Here is an 18891-nt window from a genome sequence, read left to right as displayed (position 1 = left end):
CTTGGGTTCTGGGCGAGCGTGTGGCGCTCGGGCGCGCGGCGATCAGATGCTCGGCGGGCGAGGGGCGAGCTGGTGCTGGCGCTCGGGCGAGCGTGGCGAAGGCGATGGGGCGAGCTGGTGCTTGGGTGCTGGGCGAGCGTGTGGCGCTCGGGCGCGCGGCGAGCAGACGCTCGGCGGGTGAGGGCGAGAGCGGCAGGCGAGGGGCGAGGGGCGAGCTGGTGCTCGGGGCAGGCGCTCGGGTGGACTGGCGTGGCGTTGCGCGGGAGAGCAGGCAGATGTATCGGCAGGTGGAGGGGCGAGGGGCGCTCGACCGAGGGACGAGCTCGGCAGGAGGCGCTTGCTGCGCGCGTGCTGAGGCGAGGGCGAGCGTCCAAGCTCGCGCACAGTGAGAGTGTGTACGGGCGCGCGGCAGAGGCGAGCGTCTGGGCAGGCGATGGCGACCATTGGGGCGGGGGCGGGTGCAGCAGGGGCGAGCAGCACTTGCGCTCGGAGGGGCGAGCTGCAGAGGCGAGGCGCGCGGCAGGGGCGAGCGCGCGGTGGTGCTCGGGCGGCGGGCGCTGCGAGGAGGAGATTGGCACACTGCTAGGGCGACGGTGGCAAGGAGCAGGCGATGAAGTGTTGGAGCGTAACTAGGGTGGAGTGAGGGAGAGAGAATCTGAGATGAAGAGGAAATTTTATAAGGGAGAAGTGAAATTGAAGTAGGGGAAGGACTCTATTTATAGGGGAGCTCAGACCCAATCTAACCATTCAGAAGGAGATTGCGATTTGATTTGATATCTTTCTTTTCAAAGCAAGATTGCGATTTGATTTGTTATCAAATCTTTGGAGACTGACAAACGGCGGGAAAAAAGCACGGCCTCACCCTTGCGAGTGCTTATTTCTGAAAAAATTATGGGGCGTTGCCCCGTAATTTTCGCAGCGGCAAACATCGTTCGTTAACGACAAAAGAAATAAATTTTTCTGATACGGTACGTCCTCGTCGTCGATAAACCAAGGACAACACAACTAATCAAACTTTGAACCTACGATTCAATTCGACTCGGGAGGGGGAGACTGGTGATACCCCATGGATAGGCCTTGGCTCATCCCTAGCCCAAAAAGAAGACCCAGATGGAAGACATGGATGAGCCCACTACTCTTGGCTCATCCCTAGCCCAAATGGAAGACAAGCTCATCAAGGGCCCATGTATCTTCCTATAAATACCAGGTTTGATTGTTCAGTTATTCATTCACTATATTGTTTTCAGCAGCACCCTTAGCTGCTCCCCTCATATATCCTCAGTGTAGAACCCGTAAATCAGTAGACGTATAAGCCATGCATAATTCTAGATTTTTAAATTTAATTGACTTCATTGCATAATTATTTTAAATGCATTTATTTGAAGTTAATTATTCATTATTTCAGTTCAGTAGTTTGATTTTTAGCATTTCAGTTATTTCAGTGAGGCCGGACTGGAGTTGGAGTTTTGAGATAGAATTTAAGATTTGAGAAATATTTCCAGAAGTTAATTTAGCTAGCAAGTAAGTTCATTTAAGTTAAAAAGAAGTTTAAGGAATTATTTAAGTTAGTTGAGGATTTTAATTTAAATTATTGGAGGTGATTAAGAAATGAGCTCATTTAAGTTACTAAATTAAGGGGTTAGCTCACTAAATTATTTAAAGGATTAGTAAGGCTTTCAAGGATTATTAGTTGACTAGATAATCAACATTTCCCTTTATTTTATCATGCATTTTTCGGCCACCCTTAGTGCTAGAAGATTCATTTTCCAACTCATCAACTTTGACCAATTCTTTGCATGTAATTAGTAGGATAATTCTAGGATTTTTGGGAGCACAATTTAATTAAATAAATGGACATATCCTAGTCTAGAATCAAGCTAAATTTCGGCCACCACCTCCTAGAAGCATCCACCAACTCATTTGATATCAATTCAAAATTCAAATTCAAAAGGGGAGTGGACTTGGTCTTGATATGATCCTATTTTTGTGCACCCTTCTCCTCACCTTCATAACCATCACTCCCCCCTCCACCTCCACCGAAAATAAGACCCCTTTTCAGTAGAAAAAAACGTGGATAGCAGCTAGGGAGAAAGGGAGAAAAATCGAGAGCCAAGGAAGGTAGAGAAGCAAGCCACTCCGTCTCCTCCGCGCCGTCTCGTCTCTTCTTTTCGTTTTCTTTCGAAACGAAACCAGGCATGTCTAGATTTCTTTCAAACCTCAATCAAGTCATATTATCATTTATTTTTCAGTACATGATCATGTTTTAGCAAGCAAAAACCGAGATACATGTCAAAATATTTTGGGAACACACAAGAACAGCCCCTTTCCCCATTCGGCCCTTTTGGTGGCTTGGTTCATGGCTCATCGGTTTTTAAATAATCAACAAGAACAGCCCCTTTCCCCATTCGGCCCTTCCATTTTTCAGCATATGGTTCGTTTCTTTTGTGGCTTGGTGTGGATCTTGGTTGGCCTATGGCCCTTAGCCACGGTTCATATCATGCTCCTAGATGTCTAGATCGTGCCATGGTCAATCAAATGGCCACTGGAACGACGCAAGACATCGATCATAGCATAAACACTACACACGCATGCACGTTGCTCTCGGTTGGACCCTTCGGTTAAGATTTGGTGTGATGCGGATTGTGGCTGGCCTAGGGCCCATAGCCATGGTTCAAATCATTCCTTGGGATGTTGGTAAGAGTCTTTGGTCGGTGGTTCACGCCCCTAATGGCCGATAGTCTCGAAACCAACGCAAGTCTTGTAGTGCGCAGCTGCTGTATTTTTTTGACAGCAAGTATGCTGCTGTTCAGAAGCGTCGTTTGAGTTCTTGGTTGGCTTTTAGCCCATGGCCTTGGACTGGACAGTGCCTCATTGAGTTGGGAAGGTCATGTTTTCGACCGTTCGTCATTTGGATCATTTTTGAGGTCGTACGAGAATTTACGGTGCAATGTGCCAAATTGACTCTCGAAAGAGCGTTTCGTGTTTTGGCCTCCATTCCACCTAGATTTCGACCCTATCATTTTAGGAACATTATTTTATGATTTTTCAGCGTATTTTAATCATGACTATACGTCGGTTCAGTGTCGGTTCAGGTTGGCTCGGAGTCATGATTAAATGCGAAGTCATTAGGCGTCATAGTCGCATCTTTTGAACGTAAATTGCATAGTTGGTCATGTTTTAGCTATTGCATATTTTTCATGGCACAGTTAGGTTGCAGCGAGCCTGGGAACGATCCAATCCAATCCAGTTGGTAAAATTACAGGAATTTTCATTACGCCAGTTAATTATTTTACGTGCATTAAATAGAAAATGATTATTTTTGAGATTTATGCGATATGGCTTGTGGTTCATTCACTATGTGGGAGTGTTATTTTATACGGTCGCCAGTGACCGATCAGTTCAGTATGGTACCACCCGGTCGCCAGTGACCGGCCAGCTCAGATCAGTTTCAGCCTCCCCGGTAGCCAGTTACCGATCAGTTCAGCTTAGTGCAGTGGCCACAGGCGTAAAACATAATCTCAACAGAAAATTTTACCAGATATTTCAGTACAGGCTCCAAGGAGCAAATATTTTTACAGTGACTTCCAGTTCAGTTATGCACGTATTATAATTGCTCAGTACAGATTATTTTCAGTATGCCTCAGGACAGGATATTTTATCTCATGCATATTTTAAATTCAGATTTTTACTCGTTACCTGCGATTTATGCATGCTGAGTCTTTAGGCTCACTAGACTTGATTGTTGTAGGTACTGATGAGGCCAGGGCCGAGGGCGGGGACCAGTGAGCCAGCTTGGGTCGGCAGTAGTGGCACCCGAGGACCTCAGTGCAGCAGTTGTTATGTTTTTCCGCAAACAATTTTTATCAGTTGATGGATATTTTTAAATTGTAATTTTTGGCAAACTTTAATTTCTTCCGCTGCAATTATTTTGAAATATTGAACTTGTTTCACCAGTGATTTTATGAGCAAGCCCATTAAGTTCTTTTAAAAAGAAAATTTTTAATTTTCCGCAAATTTTCAAGCAAGTAGTTCGAGGGCCTTCACAGTTGGTATCAGAGCCGACCTCTCTTAGTACGGTGTGGTTCGGGGACGAACCAAGCGGAAGCTGGTGGGCATGTGAGGCCCGGGGCCGAAGAGGGCGGGGGGTGATCGCCGGTGCCATCAGTTGCACGGACAATGAGCGGCTCCTGGCAGGCTTCTAGGTGAAGGGAACATGAATGAACCGAACCCACACGGGAATGAGAGGGATTCCGAGACTGTTCAATGTAATGGACTGTACAGTTGAAGAGGGCTTAAAAGATTTGATTTGTACTACTCATATCACGAAGGTGCATCTTCTTTTCGGTAGCTCATCACATAAGAACTCCAAAGTTAAGCGTGCTTGACTTGGGGCAATTTTGGGATGGGTGACCTCCTGGGAAGTTTCCCAGGGTGCGTGTGAGTGAGGGGACATAAGCACGCTGGAAAGACTCGTCTTGATACAGTGAGGACAGTCGTCGAATCTGGGGCGTTACAAGTGTTGTAGAACCCGTAAGTCAGTAGACGTATAAGCCATGCATAATTCTAGATTTTTAAATTTAATTGACTTCATTGCATGATTATTTTAAATGCATTTGTTTGAAGTTAATTATTTCATTATTTCAGTTCAGTAGATTGATTTTTAGCATTTCAGTATTTTCAGTGAGGCCGGACCGGAGTTGGAGTTTTGAGATAGAATTTAAGATTTGAGAAATATTTCCAGAAGTTAATTTAGCTAGTAACTAAGTTCATTTAAGTTAGAAAGGAAGGTTTGAAGATTTAATTTAATTATTTGAGGTGATTAAGAAATGAACTCATTTAAGTTATTAAATTAAGGGGTTAGCTCACTAAATTATTTAAAGGATTAGTAAGGCTTTCAAGGATTATTAGTTGACTAGATAATCAACATTTCCCTTTATTTTATCATGCATTTTTCGGCCACCCTTAGTGCTAGAAGATTCATTTTCCAACTCACCAACTTTGACCAATTCTTTGCATGTAATTAGTAGGATAATTCTAGGATTTTTGGGAGCACAATTTAATTAAATAAATGGACATATCCTAGTCTAGAATCAAGCTAAATTTCGGCCACCACCTCCTAGAAGCATCCACCAACTCATTTGATATCAATTCAAAATTCAAATTCAAAAGGGGAGTGGACTTGGTCTTGATATGATCCTATTTTTGTGCACCCTTCTCCTCACCTTCATAACCATCACTCCCCCCTCCACCTCCACCGAAAATAAGACCCCTTTTCAGTAGAAAAAACGTGGATAGCAGCTAGGGAGAAAGGGAAGAGAAAAATCGAGAGCCAAGAAAGGTAGAGAAGCAAGCCACTCCGTCTCCTCCGCGCCGTCTCGTCTCTTCTTTTCGTTTTCTTTCGAAACGAAACCAGGCATGTCTAGATTTCTTTCAAACCTCAATCAAGTCATATTATCATTTATTTTTCAGTACATGATCATGTTTTAGCAAGCAAAAACCGAGATACATGTCAAAATATTTTGGGAACACACATGCAGAATTTCGGCTCTTCATGGCAAGCTTCACGATTTCTTTTGGTTTGTGAGTTTCAGGTATTGGATCGACTCCAGGCTCCCAAGGCGGCTTGTATACATGTAGTAGGATGCATTAGGACCATGTTGGTCCATTAAAACCAGCCCCATGCTTGCTGGAAATTCAGAATGACAGCAAGTCCCCATAGGTGCAGAAAATGTTGTTCGAAAATTCAGTTTCTTGTCATGGAGGAAGGATCTGATCTTGGCTGCCCCAAGGGCCTATAGCCATGGTTGGATCACTTCCCCAGCATGTCTAAGACGTGACTAAGTTGCCCTTTTGGTGGCTTGGTCCATGGTTCATCGGTTTTTAATAAAAACATCACAACAGCCCCTATACCCCTTCGGCTACTTCGGTTGGACAGCTTTTGGTTTTGGTTTGTGTTTGCTTGGTGTGGATCTTGGTTGGCCTATGGCCCTTAGCCACGGTTCATATCATGCTCCTAGATTTCTAGATCGTGCCATGGTCAATCAAATGGCCACTGGAACGACGCAAGACATCGATCATAGCATAAACACTACACACGCATGCACGTTGCTCTCGGTTGGACCCTTCGGTTGAGTTTTGGTGTGATGCGGATTGTGGCTGGCCTAGGGCCCTTATCCATGGTTCAAATCATTCCTTGGGATGTTGGTAAGAGTCTCTGGTTGGTGGTTCACGCCCCTAATGGCTGATAGTCTCGAAACCAACGCAAGTCTTGTAGTTGCGCAGCTGCTGTAAATTACAGCAAGTTGCTGTGTCGGTTCAGAGGCTCGTTCGAGTTCTTGGTTAGCTTTTAGCCCATGGCCTTGGACTGGACAGTGCCTCATTGAGTTATGAAGGTCATGTTTTTGACCGTTTGTCATTTGGATCATTTTTGAGGTCGTACGAGAATTTACGGTGCGATGTGCCAAATTGACTCTCGAAAGAGCGTTTCGTGTTTTGGCCTCCATTCCACCTAGATTTCGACCCTATCATTTTAGGAGCATTATTTTATGATTTTTTCAGCGTATTTTAATCATGACTATGCGTCGCTTCGGTGTCGGTTCAGGTTGGTTCGGAGTCATGATTAAATGCGAAGTCATTAGGCGTCATAGTCGCATCTTTTGAACGTAAATTGCATAGTTGGTCATGTTTAAGCTATTGCATATTTTTCATGGCACAGTTAGGTTGCAGCGAGCCTGGGAACGATCCAATCCAATCCAGTTGGTAAAATTACAGGAATTTTCATTACACCAGTTAATTATTTTACGTGCATTAAATAGAAAATGATTATTTTTGAGATTTATGAGATATGGCTTGTGGTTCATTCACTATGTGGGAGTGTTATTTTATACGGTCGCCAGTGACCGATCAGTTCAGTATGGTACCACCCGGTCGCCAGTGACCGGCCAGCTCAGTTCAGTTTCAGCCTCCCCGGTAGCCAGTTACCGATCAGTTCAGCTTAGTGCAGTGGCCACAGGCGTAAAACATAATCTCAACAGAAAATTTTATCAGTTATTTCAGTACAGGCTCCAAGGAGCAAATATTTTTACAGTGACTCCCAGTTCAGTTATGCACGTATTATAATTGCTCAGTACAGATTATTTTCAGTATGCCTCAGGACAGGATATTTTATCTCATGCATATTTTAAATTCAGATTTTTACTCGTTACCTGCGATTTATGCATGCTGAGTCTTTAGGCTCACTAGACTTGATTGTTGTAGGTACTGATGAGGCCAGGGCCGAGGGCGGGGACCAGTGAGCCAGCTTGGGTCGGCAGTAGTGGCACCCGAGGACCTCAGAGCAGCAGTTGTTATTTTCTTCGCAAACAATTTTTATCAGTTGTTGGATATTTTTAAATCGTTGTTGTTGGCAAAACTTTGATTTTCTTCCGCTGCAATATTTTGAAATATTGAACTTGATTCACCAGTGATTTTATGAATGAGGCCATTTAAGTTCTTTTAAAAAGAAAATTTTTAATTTTCCGCAAATTTCCAAGCAAGTAGTTCGAGGGCCTTCACGGGAGGATTGTAGAACCCGTAAATCAGTAGACGTATAAGCCATGCATAATTCTAGATTTTTAAATTTAATTGACTTCATTGCATAATTATTTTAAATGCATTTATTTGAAGTTAATTATTCATTATTTCAGTTCAGTAGTTTGATTTTTAGCATTTCAGTTATTTCAGTGAGGCCGGACTGGAGTTGGAGTTTTGAGATAGAATTTAAGATTTGAGAAATATTTCCAGAAGTTAATTTAGCTAGCAAGTAAGTTCATTTAAGTTAAAAAGAAGTTTAAGGAATTATTTAAGTTAGTTGAGGATTTTAATTTAAATTATTGGAGGTGATTAAGAAATGAGCTCATTTAAGTTACTAAATTAAGGGGTTAGCTCACTAAATTATTTAAAGGATTAGTAAGGCTTTCAAGGATTATTAGTTGACTAGATAATCAACATTTCCCTTTATTTTATCATGCATTTTTCGGCCACCCTTAGTGCTAGAAGATTCATTTTCCAACTCATCAACTTTGACCAATTCTTTGCATGTAATTAGTAGGATAATTCTAGGATTTTTGGGAGCACAATTTAATTAAATAAATGGACATATCCTAGTCTAGAATCAAGCTAAATTTCGGCCACCACCTCCTAGAAGCATCCACCAACTCATTTGATATCAATTCAAAATTCAAATTCAAAAGGGGAGTGGACTTGGTCTTGATATGATCCTATTTTTGTGCACCCTTCTCCTCACCTTCATAACCATCACTCCCCCCTCCACCTCCACCGAAAATAAGACCCCTTTTCAGTAGAAAAAAACGTGGATAGCAGCTAGGGAGAAAGGGAGAAAAATCGAGAGCCAAGGAAGGTAGAGAAGCAAGCCACTCCGTCTCCTCCGCGCCGTCTCGTCTCTTCTTTTCGTTTTCTTTCGAAACGAAACCAGGCATGTCTAGATTTCTTTCAAACCTCAATCAAGTCATATTATCATTTATTTTTCAGTACATGATCATGTTTTAGCAAGCAAAAACCGAGATACATGTCAAAATATTTTGGGAACACACATGCAGAATTTCGGCCCTTTCATGACAAGCTTCACGATTTCTTTTGGTTTGTGAGTTTCAGGTATTGGATCGACTCCAGGCTCCCAAGGCGGCTTGTATACATGTAGTAGGATGCATTAGGACCATGTTGGTCCATTCAAACCAGCCCCATGCTTGCTGGAAATTCAGAATGACAGCAAGTTCCCCATAAGTGCAGAAATGTGATTCGAAATTCAGTTTGGATGTCAAGGAGGAAGGATCTGATCTTGGCTGCCCCAAGGGCCTGTAGCCATGGTTGGATCACTTCCCTAGCATGTCTAAGACATGACTAAGTCGCCCTTTTGGTGGCTTGGTCCATGGCTCATCGGTTTTTAAATAATCAACAAGAACAGCCCCTTTCCCCATTCGGCCCTTCCATTTTTCAGCATATGGTTCGTTTCTTTTGTGGCTTGGTGTGGATCTTGGTTGGCCTATGGCCCTTAGCCACGGTTCATATCATGCTCCTAGATGTCTAGATCGTGCCATGGTCAATCAAATGGCCACTGGAACGACGCAAGACATCGATCATAGCATAAACACTACACACGCATGCACGTTGCTCTCGGTTGGACCCTTCGGTTAAGATTTGGTGTGATGCGGATTGTGGCTGGCCTAGGGCCCATAGCCATGGTTCAAATCATTCCTTGGGATGTTGGTAAGAGTCTTTGGTCGGTGGTTCACGCCTCTAATGGCCGATAGTCTCGAAACCAACGCAAGTCTTGTAGTGCGCAGCTGCTGTATTTTTTTGACAGCAAGTATGCTGCTGTTCAGAAGCGTCGTTTGAGTTCTTGGTTGGCTTTTAGCCCATGGCCTTGGACTGGACAGTGCCTCATTGAGTTGGGAAGGTCATGTTTTCGACCGTTCGTCATTTGGATCATTTTTGAGGTCGTACGAGAATTTACGGTGCAATGTGCCAAATTGACTCTCGAAAGAGCGTTTCGTGTTTTGGCCTCCATTCCACCTAGATTTCGACCCTATCATTTTAGGAACATTATTTTATGATTTTTCAGCGTATTTTAATCATGACTATACGTCGGTTCAGTGTCGGTTCAGGTTGGCTCGGAGTCATGATTAAATGCGAAGTCATTAGGCGTCATAGTCGCATCTTTTGAACGTAAATTGCATAGTTGGTCATGTTTTAGCTATTGCATATTTTTCATGGCACAGTTAGGTTGCAGCGAGCCTGGGAACGATCCAATCCAATCCAGTTGGTAAAATTACAGGAATTTTCATTACGCCAGTTAATTATTTTACGTGCATTAAATAGAAAATGATTATTTTTGAGATTTATGCGATATGGCTTGTGGTTCATTCACTATGTGGGAGTGTTATTTTATACGGTCGCCAGTGACCGATCAGTTCAGTATGGTACCACCCGGTCGCCAGTGACCGGCCAGCTCAGATCAGTTTCAGCCTCCCCGGTAGCCAGTTACCGATCAGTTCAGCTTAGTGCAGTGGCCACAGGCGTAAAACATAATCTCAACAGAAAATTTTACCAGATATTTCAGTACAGGCTCCAAGGAGCAAATATTTTTACAGTGACTTCCAGTTCAGTTATGCACGTATTATAATTGCTCAGTACAGATTATTTTCAGTATGCCTCAGGACAGGATATTTTATCTCATGCATATTTTAAATTCAGATTTTTACTCGTTACCTGCGATTTATGCATGCTGAGTCTTTAGGCTCACTAGACTTGATTGTTGTAGGTACTGATGAGGCCAGGGCCGAGGGCGGGGACCAGTGAGCCAGCTTGGGTCGGCAGTAGTGGCACCCGAGGACCTCAGTGCAGCAGTTGTTATGTTTTTCCGCAAACAATTTTTATCAGTTGATGGATATTTTTAAATTGTGATTTTTGGCAAACTTTAATTTCTTCCGCTGCAATTATTTTGAAATATTGAACTTGTTTCACCAGTGATTTTATGAGCAAGCCCATTAAGTTCTTTTAAAAAGAAAATTTTTAATTTTCCGCAAATTTTCAAGCAAGTAGTTCGAGGGCCTTCACACTCAGTCTCTGACTTGAGCGTCGGAGGGGCTACGCCAGGACACCCTCCTGGCCCCCTCCTAACGATCTTATTTGTTATTTCAGGCTCAGGGTAATTTCAAAGCCCGCGTCTGAACTAGTGAAACTTTCTGGAATCGGACCCTAAATTTCCCGTGAGTATCATCGTCAATTGTATTTTTGTTCATACATAGTGTATATTGCGTTTACTTTTAAATAATTTATGTACGGTGAAAGGTTCTTTAAATTAACTGAAAGTAATTCAGGAAACCGGTAATGGAAAATGAAGCTAATAAATTAATAATCAGTACGCTTGGAAGATCAAGCGAAGTACATCCAACTTCATAAATTTTGAAATTATTATTGCAACCTCACAAACTATAATCTTGATTTGGGTACTTATTACAAACCAATACTACTGTCTTTTCCCAAAAAAAAAAAAAAAAAAAAACTCGCAAAGACTACCCTCCTTGCATAAGCACCTCTTCCAGGAACTAAATCTTTGGGATCGTCGAATGAATTGATTTGGATGCTCGTGCCATCCTCCAGCCTTCATAGGTGGTGGCACCAAAGACTTTGCGAGTGGTCTACCAGAGCCCACTGTCAAGTTTGCGAATTTCGCAGTTGCTTCTGAAACACCGTGCAAGGTTCCCAAGTTAGCTGTTAAACAAATGATTAAAACATTCAAATTCAAAAACTGGGAATGTAGTTCAACATAGTAGTCAAATTGTGTTTTCCAGTGATTAAATATGCAGCAGTAAGTTATTCTCCCAACAATATCCACGAGGCATTGATGAAAAACTTCAGGGGGGAAACTGAGTGCGGTAAATAAGAAAAGTCAATGATGAATTGAAAAGAGCATATTCTCCGCCATGATGTATAATGAATGCAGAATGCCATAGCTGTCCGGTCCATTTTCAAATGACAGAATGTGGTATTTCCAATTTCTTACTTGTAAGCTACGAGTAGTAATGGAATAAGTTACTTACGTGGTCCATTCATTCCAGGTGATAGACATTTTGGTTGTTGCTTCACATAGTTATTCAGGTTCTTGTCAGCCTTATCGCATTCGAACAGTCAAAATATAACATTTCACTTCCTAGGCATTGAGTATGAGAATCAACTTAACTTTTAAACTACATGATTATTCGAGTCCAGCTTCCTTTGCACACCTGGGAAGAGAAAATAATCAGGTAACAATCTGATTCATTAAATTACATTTTTCAACCTAACACAAAAAAATATATATACATGCATAATAAGATAAAGAAAATATAACACAGTTAAAGAGTGTAATGCCCGAGATTTTATTATTGTAATCTGAAATAATTTATTGATAATTGATGTGATTATAGACGGAAAGGAACAGACCGGGGAAGACCAAAAAATACTTGAATTATGTGCGAGGACTGAACCCCTCGCGCGGGCGCATATGCACGACCAAGCAGGGCGCATATATGCGAGGCAGGCAGAGAACCTCGCGCATATGCGCGAGCATGGCAGAGAACCTCGCGCATATGCGCGAAGAGAGGACGCGCATATGCGCGAGCTGAGGAAATGAAGAATGCCGAGACAGAGTGTCTCGCGCATATGCGCCGGAGGAGGTCGCGCATATGCGCGAGTCGTGCAGTATGAAGAATAAGCAACTTGGCTTGCCATGCAACTTGATATATATAAAAGTTCATTTCCTTCAAACCCCAACAAGAAAAATGAGAGAATCTCAGGGAAAGCTTCAAGTTTCTTCAAACCAGAGATTTGTGATTTACGCAAAATCCCTCCGTCTGAATTTTAATCTGACTCGAGTTTTGTGCTCCTCTCAATAAAGGCTTCAAAAGGACGTAAGTTTTCGTATGTTTTGATATGATTTGAAAATCTGATATGAGAGGAATCATGATATGACTGTTATTATCTGTTCATGAGACCGTTGTAATCGTATAATCGAAACCAGATCGAAGAACAGACACCGTATGAAATTGTTATCATTTTTCAGATTGAATTTGATTGAGATTATACAGATTTGATATCAGATTGAGTTTGTGATCGATTATGAGTTATGATTTGTATCTGCTGATATTGTATTGCTGGGTATATTGAGATTGTGTTGTTATGCCGTCGAAACAGAATTAGATTGAATTCTGATTATATCCAGTATTGATTTGAGTTGTATATTGATATTGTACTCTTCAATATTGTCATTGCCAGATTGAGTATTGACAGGCTTCGAATTCAAGACTTCGATTTGAACGGATTGATCTACGAAAAGAAAAATATAAATCAATGTTGAACCGGGAAGATACAACTCGAGTTAGATCCGACTTGAGTTTCCCAAAACCACATACTTTATTTTATTGCATTGATGTTTGTAATTCATGAGATTGATATGCTTAGTCTATTGATTTATAGCAAAGCATGTATTGAGTCATGGGCGAATGTGCCTAGTCATTGGCTGAGGTGCCAAGTCTTTGGGGGATGTGCCAAGACACTGGATGTTTGGTTTATATCGATGTTTCTTAGGAGCAGATCGACTTCTATTGCTGAGATTCGATATAGTGTGCCAATGTCCAGGACCGGGATCCCTAGATTAGAAAAGAGTCGAGTATGAGTCCAGAGTTTGATTTACAGTTATGTCTTTCAGATTATGATACATGTTATTGATAACTGTTCTATGCTTTTATATCTGTTTATATGATTGCATGTATACATTTTTTATACTGGGAATATATTTCTCACCGGAGTTATCCGGCTGTTGTTATGTTTGTATGTGTGCATGACAACAGGTGGGACATGATCAGGGTCAAGAAGAGGATGAGAGATAAAAATTAGCGTGGAGATCCGGACTTAGAAGTAGATTTGATTTTCAGCACTTGATGTAGTTGTTGAACATTAGTTGATCTAAACATATGTTGTACAAGATTTGTACTTTACTTTCGATGTTTATATCATATTGATTATCATATGTTGCGCACTCATGTATTTTAAAAAAAAATTTAGACCCAGATTAATTAACTGATCCTCAAAATGATTAAGAAAACGAATTAGGTTCGGGTCCCCACAGCAGGTGGTATCAGAGCAGTAGGTTCTTTAGACTGAGATAGAAGCTAGTGAGCGTGGTAGATTGAGTTTTCTTTCCTGCTTTTGCATGCTAGCATTACAGCATGTTTTACTGTTTTAATACATGTTTACCTGATTATCTGATTTGATTGGAAACATATGTTATTGAGAATGAATCAGAACCAATTCTTGATCAGCAGTAAGATGATCAGAGGAGTACTGAAACAGAATGGTTGTATTTGGTTACTAATCCTTTTGATAATCAGATATGCCTCCTCGAAGAATCCCCGAACATGGTAGTACCTCTGCTAATCCGATGGATGTCACAGCAACACCGATGGAAACACTACTGAAGAGATTTCAGTCGTTCAAACCACCGACTCTGAAAGGCACTGAGACTTCTGTTGAGTGTGAAAGTTGGTTCGATGACATTGAGATGTTGTTTGATTCATTGGATTATACAGATGAGCGCAGAGTTAGACTGATTGGGCACCAATTGCATGATGTTGCAAAGAATTGGTGGCTTACGACTAAAAGAGTGACGAAGCTGTTGTTGATCAGTTCATCAACGGATTGAATCCCGAGATCTTTACGTTGGTAAACATTGGAAGACCGAATAACTTTGCTGATGCCCTGAACAGAGCAAAAGGAGCTGAAGCTGGCCTGATTAGGCAAAAAGGAGCTCCGTATGTTCCTCCAGTACTGAAACAGAAACCATCTTCCCCTCAGTTCCACCAACCACCGCCCAGATTTGAGAGTGGCAGTAGTAGTAGTGGAAAGAAAGATTTTCTGAAAGCTAGAGAAAAATAGTTCAAGAATTCAGGGAGCAGTTCATCTAGCTCCAGTGGTTCTCGACATAGCCAGAGTAATACAGGGGTCTATTGATGAACTTGTGGATGAAGACATCTCACCGAGCAATGCCAAGGAGTATTTGGTAGTTGCCGCATCTGCAGACAGCAGGGACATTTTGCTAGAGTCTGTCCACAACGAAGTTCTAAAGGATCCCAGGGAGCAGAATCATCTGGATCAGTGGCTCAGATTGATAAACGATCAGCTGTTGTTCACTCCTTCCAGCCACCAACTACTACTCAGTCACTGCAGAGGCCAGGAGGAAGCCAGACTGTTAGCCAGCCTCCCAGACAGCAGGCCAGAGTATTTGCTTTGACTGAAGAACATGCACAGGAAGCACCAGATGATGTTGTTGCAGGTAACTGTTCTCTTTGTGGTTATCCTGCCTATGTATTGATTGATACGGGTGCATAATATCTGAGCGATTTGCATTGATTCATGCATTGCCTGTTGAGTCATTATCTGCTGTAGTATCTGTCTCTTCTCCTTTGGGGAAAGGTTTGATATCAGTGAATTCTGTGAAACATTGTATGCTACAGTATGACGGGCATGAGATTGAGTTAGATTGTATTGTACTTGGGTTGTCTGATTTTGACTGCATTATTGGTATCGATATGCTGACCAAGTACAGAGCTACCGTAGATTGTTTCCAGAAGATGGTAAGATTCAGACCTGACATGGCTGATGAATGGAAATTTTACGGTAAGGGTTCTAGATCTAGAATTCCTTTGATATCTACATTATCTATGACTCGACTATTAAAGAAAAGAGCATAGGGATTCCTTGTGTATTCAGTAGACGTACTGAAATCGAGCCCATCATTGGCCGATTTGCCAGTGGTATGTGAGTTTGCTGATGTCTTCCCAGATGAGATTCCGGGTTTGCCTCCAGTCCGAGAGATAGACTTCAGCATTGAATTGGTACTAGGTACAGTTCCGATTTCTAGAGCTCCGTACAGAATGGCACCGATTGAACCTGAAAGAATTGAAAGAGCAGTTAGAAGATTTACTGGCCAAGGGTTACATCAGATCGAGTGTTTCTCCTTGGGGTGCTCTAGTATTATTTGTCAGAAAGAAGGACGGTTCAATGAGACTCTGCATTGACTATCGGCAACTGAACAAGGCTACGGTAAAGAATAAATACCCTTTGCCTCGTATAGATGATTTATTTGATCAGTTGCAGGGTTCTTCTGTCTATTCCAAGATCGATCTGAGATCTGGATATCATCAACTGAGAGTCAGAGATTCTAATATTTCGAAGACAGCTTTCAGAACCAGGTATGGCCATCATGAGTTTATAGTCATGCCCTTTGGTTTAACCAATGCTCCAGGTGTATTTATGGGATTGATGAACCGTGTATTTCAGAGATATCTTGATGATTTTGTTATTATTTTTATCGATGATATTCTGATTTATTCCAAGAATAAGATTGATCATGCTGAGCATTTGAGAACTGTATTGAGAATTCTAAGAACTGAGAAATTGTATGCCAAGCTGTCGAAATGTGAATTCTGGCTGAATCAAGTTGTATTTCTGGGACATATCATATCTGGAGATGGTATTTTGTTGATCCTAGTAAAGTTGAGGCAATGATCAGTTGGCCTAGACCGACATCTGTGCCAGAGTTACGCAGTTTTATGGGTTTAGCAGGATACTACCGTCGATTCATTAAAGATTTCTCCAGTATTTCGAAGTCGATTACTCAATTGACTCAGAAGAATGCACCATTTGTTTGGTCTGAATAATGTAAATCCAGTTTTCTAGAATTGAAAAAGAGATTGACCAGCGCTCCTGTATTGACTATTCCATCAGGTACTGGTGATTTTGTTGTTTATTGTGATGCTTCTCACAGAGGATTGGGTTGTGTTTTGATGCAGCGAGGACATGTTATTGCCTATGCCTCGAGACAATTGAAGTCACATGAGACTCGCTACCCAATTCATGATCTTGAATTGGCAGCCATCGTATTTGCACTGAAGATATGGCGACACTATCTATACGGTGAGAAGTTTGAGATTTATTCTGATCACAAGAGTCTGAAATATCTATTTTCACACTCAGAATTGAATATGAGGCAACAAAGATGGCTTTATTTATTGAAAGATTTTGATTGTGAAATCAAATACCATCCGGGAAAGTCTAATGCAGCAGCTGATGCACTGAGTCGAAAGATATGTTCTTTATCCTTATCAACGATTGGTGTTTCAAATTTGATAGAAGATTGCTGTCTTTCTGGATTAATATTTGAGACAGATTGTCAACCGTTGAGACTTTATGCTGTTCAAGTTGAACCAGAGCTGATTTTGAGAATTAAAGAAGCTCAGAAAGTTGATCAGAATGTGCAAAACTCGATTTCGATGGTCAGAGCAGGGCATCGATCAGAGTATCAGGTACGTGATAATGTACTGTATGTGAATAATCGTCTCGTTGTGCCAGATGTTTCAGATTTGAAACGACAGATATTGTCAGAAGCGCACAGTAGTCGATTCAGTATTCATCCTGGTGGCAGAAAGATGTATCATGATTTGAAAAGAGAGTTTTGGTGGAAACAGATTAAGGCAGATATTGCAGAGTTTGTATCAAAATGTCTGAATTACCAAAAGAAAGAAACCAGGAGGTTTGTTGCATAGCTTGTCTATTCTTGAATGGAAATGGGATCACATTTCTATGGATTTTGTGACGAAGCTACCGCGATCCTCCCGAGGTTGTGATGCGATTTGGGTCGTTATCGACAGATTGACTAAATCAGCATGTTTTATTCCGTACAAGATGACGTACAGACATGACCAGATGGCAGAGATCTATGTCAGAGAAGTGGTCAGATTGCATGGAGTGCCGAAGTCGATTGTGTCAAACCGTGATCCTCGGTTTACTTCGCACTTTTGGAACAGCCTGCAGCAAGCTCTAGGTACTAAGTTGTACTTTAGTACCGCATATCATCCACAGACCGACGGACAGTCAGAGCGGACTATCCAGACATTGAAAGATATGCTGAGAGCTGTAGTGCTAGATTTTGGCACTAGTTGGCAAGATTATTTGCCTCTTTATGAATTTTCGTACAACAACATCTATCAGATGAGTATAGAGATGGCTCCATTTGAAGCGTTGTACGGAAAGACCATGTCCTCCATTTTTGTTATTCTCTCAAGACTTACCAAGCTTTTTCGTTGGACCATGGGATTCTTGAATCTGCTCAAACATTGTTTGAGTTTGAGCATACTAAAAAATATGTATTTAGAAATTTGTTGAATTTAAGTAAAATAAAATATTGTGTTAAAATATTAATATCACATTCGTCTCAAATGACGATCTCTTTTGGTTGAGGGCTTCTAGTTTGCTTAGTTTGTTTCGGAAAGCAATTTTTTTTTTTTTTTTGCAACATCCGTGAAATATTGATGCATATTGTCTCTTGTACAAATTTTCCACCCTCTAGGCAACCCGTGGTTATTTTCTTTTTCAACCAATCCCTAGAAACTATAATTTTTTTTGTCATTGTCAAGTGTCGGGTTGGTGGAAACATTGCACCATGTCTTTAAAACACGTTCACCTTCGTCTTTCTTCCAATGTTTCCTAGTTATATATTACTCTCATCAGTCATGACAACTTTTTTCCCGACCTTTTCTGATTTAGTATATGTGGTTTCAGAAATAGGATAAGTGATTTCAGATTATGGGATAATTAAAATTGACTGAACATATGATTTAACATTTGGTCATCGATGCATTGAGATTGGGAAATACCAATCCCTTGATAATTGACTTTACAAAAGTTTGGTGTACGAGAATTGAGATCATCATTGTTTGTTCCATGAATCCATTTAATATTTGGATTGAATGAAATCAAAGATGAATATTTTTTTTCTAAAAGAAGATGCAATAAGTTGTATTTTTTGAATGCATAATGAAGCAAATTTATAAGAGATTGAAGAATATAGTCGGATATTATCGTTAAGCGGTTCGAGATTGATGAATCCAAGAGAGGACATCTACCAATGTGTCATGGCGTGTCCCTATTCAAGTCTTTGTCTCCCAAGACTGATGCAGAGATAGCGGCGATGACAAGCATTTTGTATACATCTGCAATTGGTAGTATCATGTATGAAATGATATCTACACGTCCTAATGTGATTTTTGCATTAAGTGTAGTGAGTATATATCAATCGAACCCTGGTCTTCCACACTGGAAAGCATCGTTGACTCAAAGTCCACCAGGTGATTGATTACAAAAGAAATCTCATGTAACCACATATAAAATATTCTTGCACCAATTAATTATTTAATGATATCTTATTACATCTATGTGAAATATATATATTATGTGGAAAACCTTCCATAATAATTGTCATGTCATGCAAATGGTACTATAGTTTCAATAGTTTGT

This window comes from Primulina tabacum, chromosome 14 (assembly GCF_025594145.1).
Source record: "Primulina tabacum isolate GXHZ01 chromosome 14, ASM2559414v2, whole genome shotgun sequence".
Taxonomy (NCBI): Eukaryota; Viridiplantae; Streptophyta; class Magnoliopsida; order Lamiales; family Gesneriaceae; genus Primulina; species Primulina tabacum.
Note: the sequence above shows the minus strand (reverse complement) of the source record.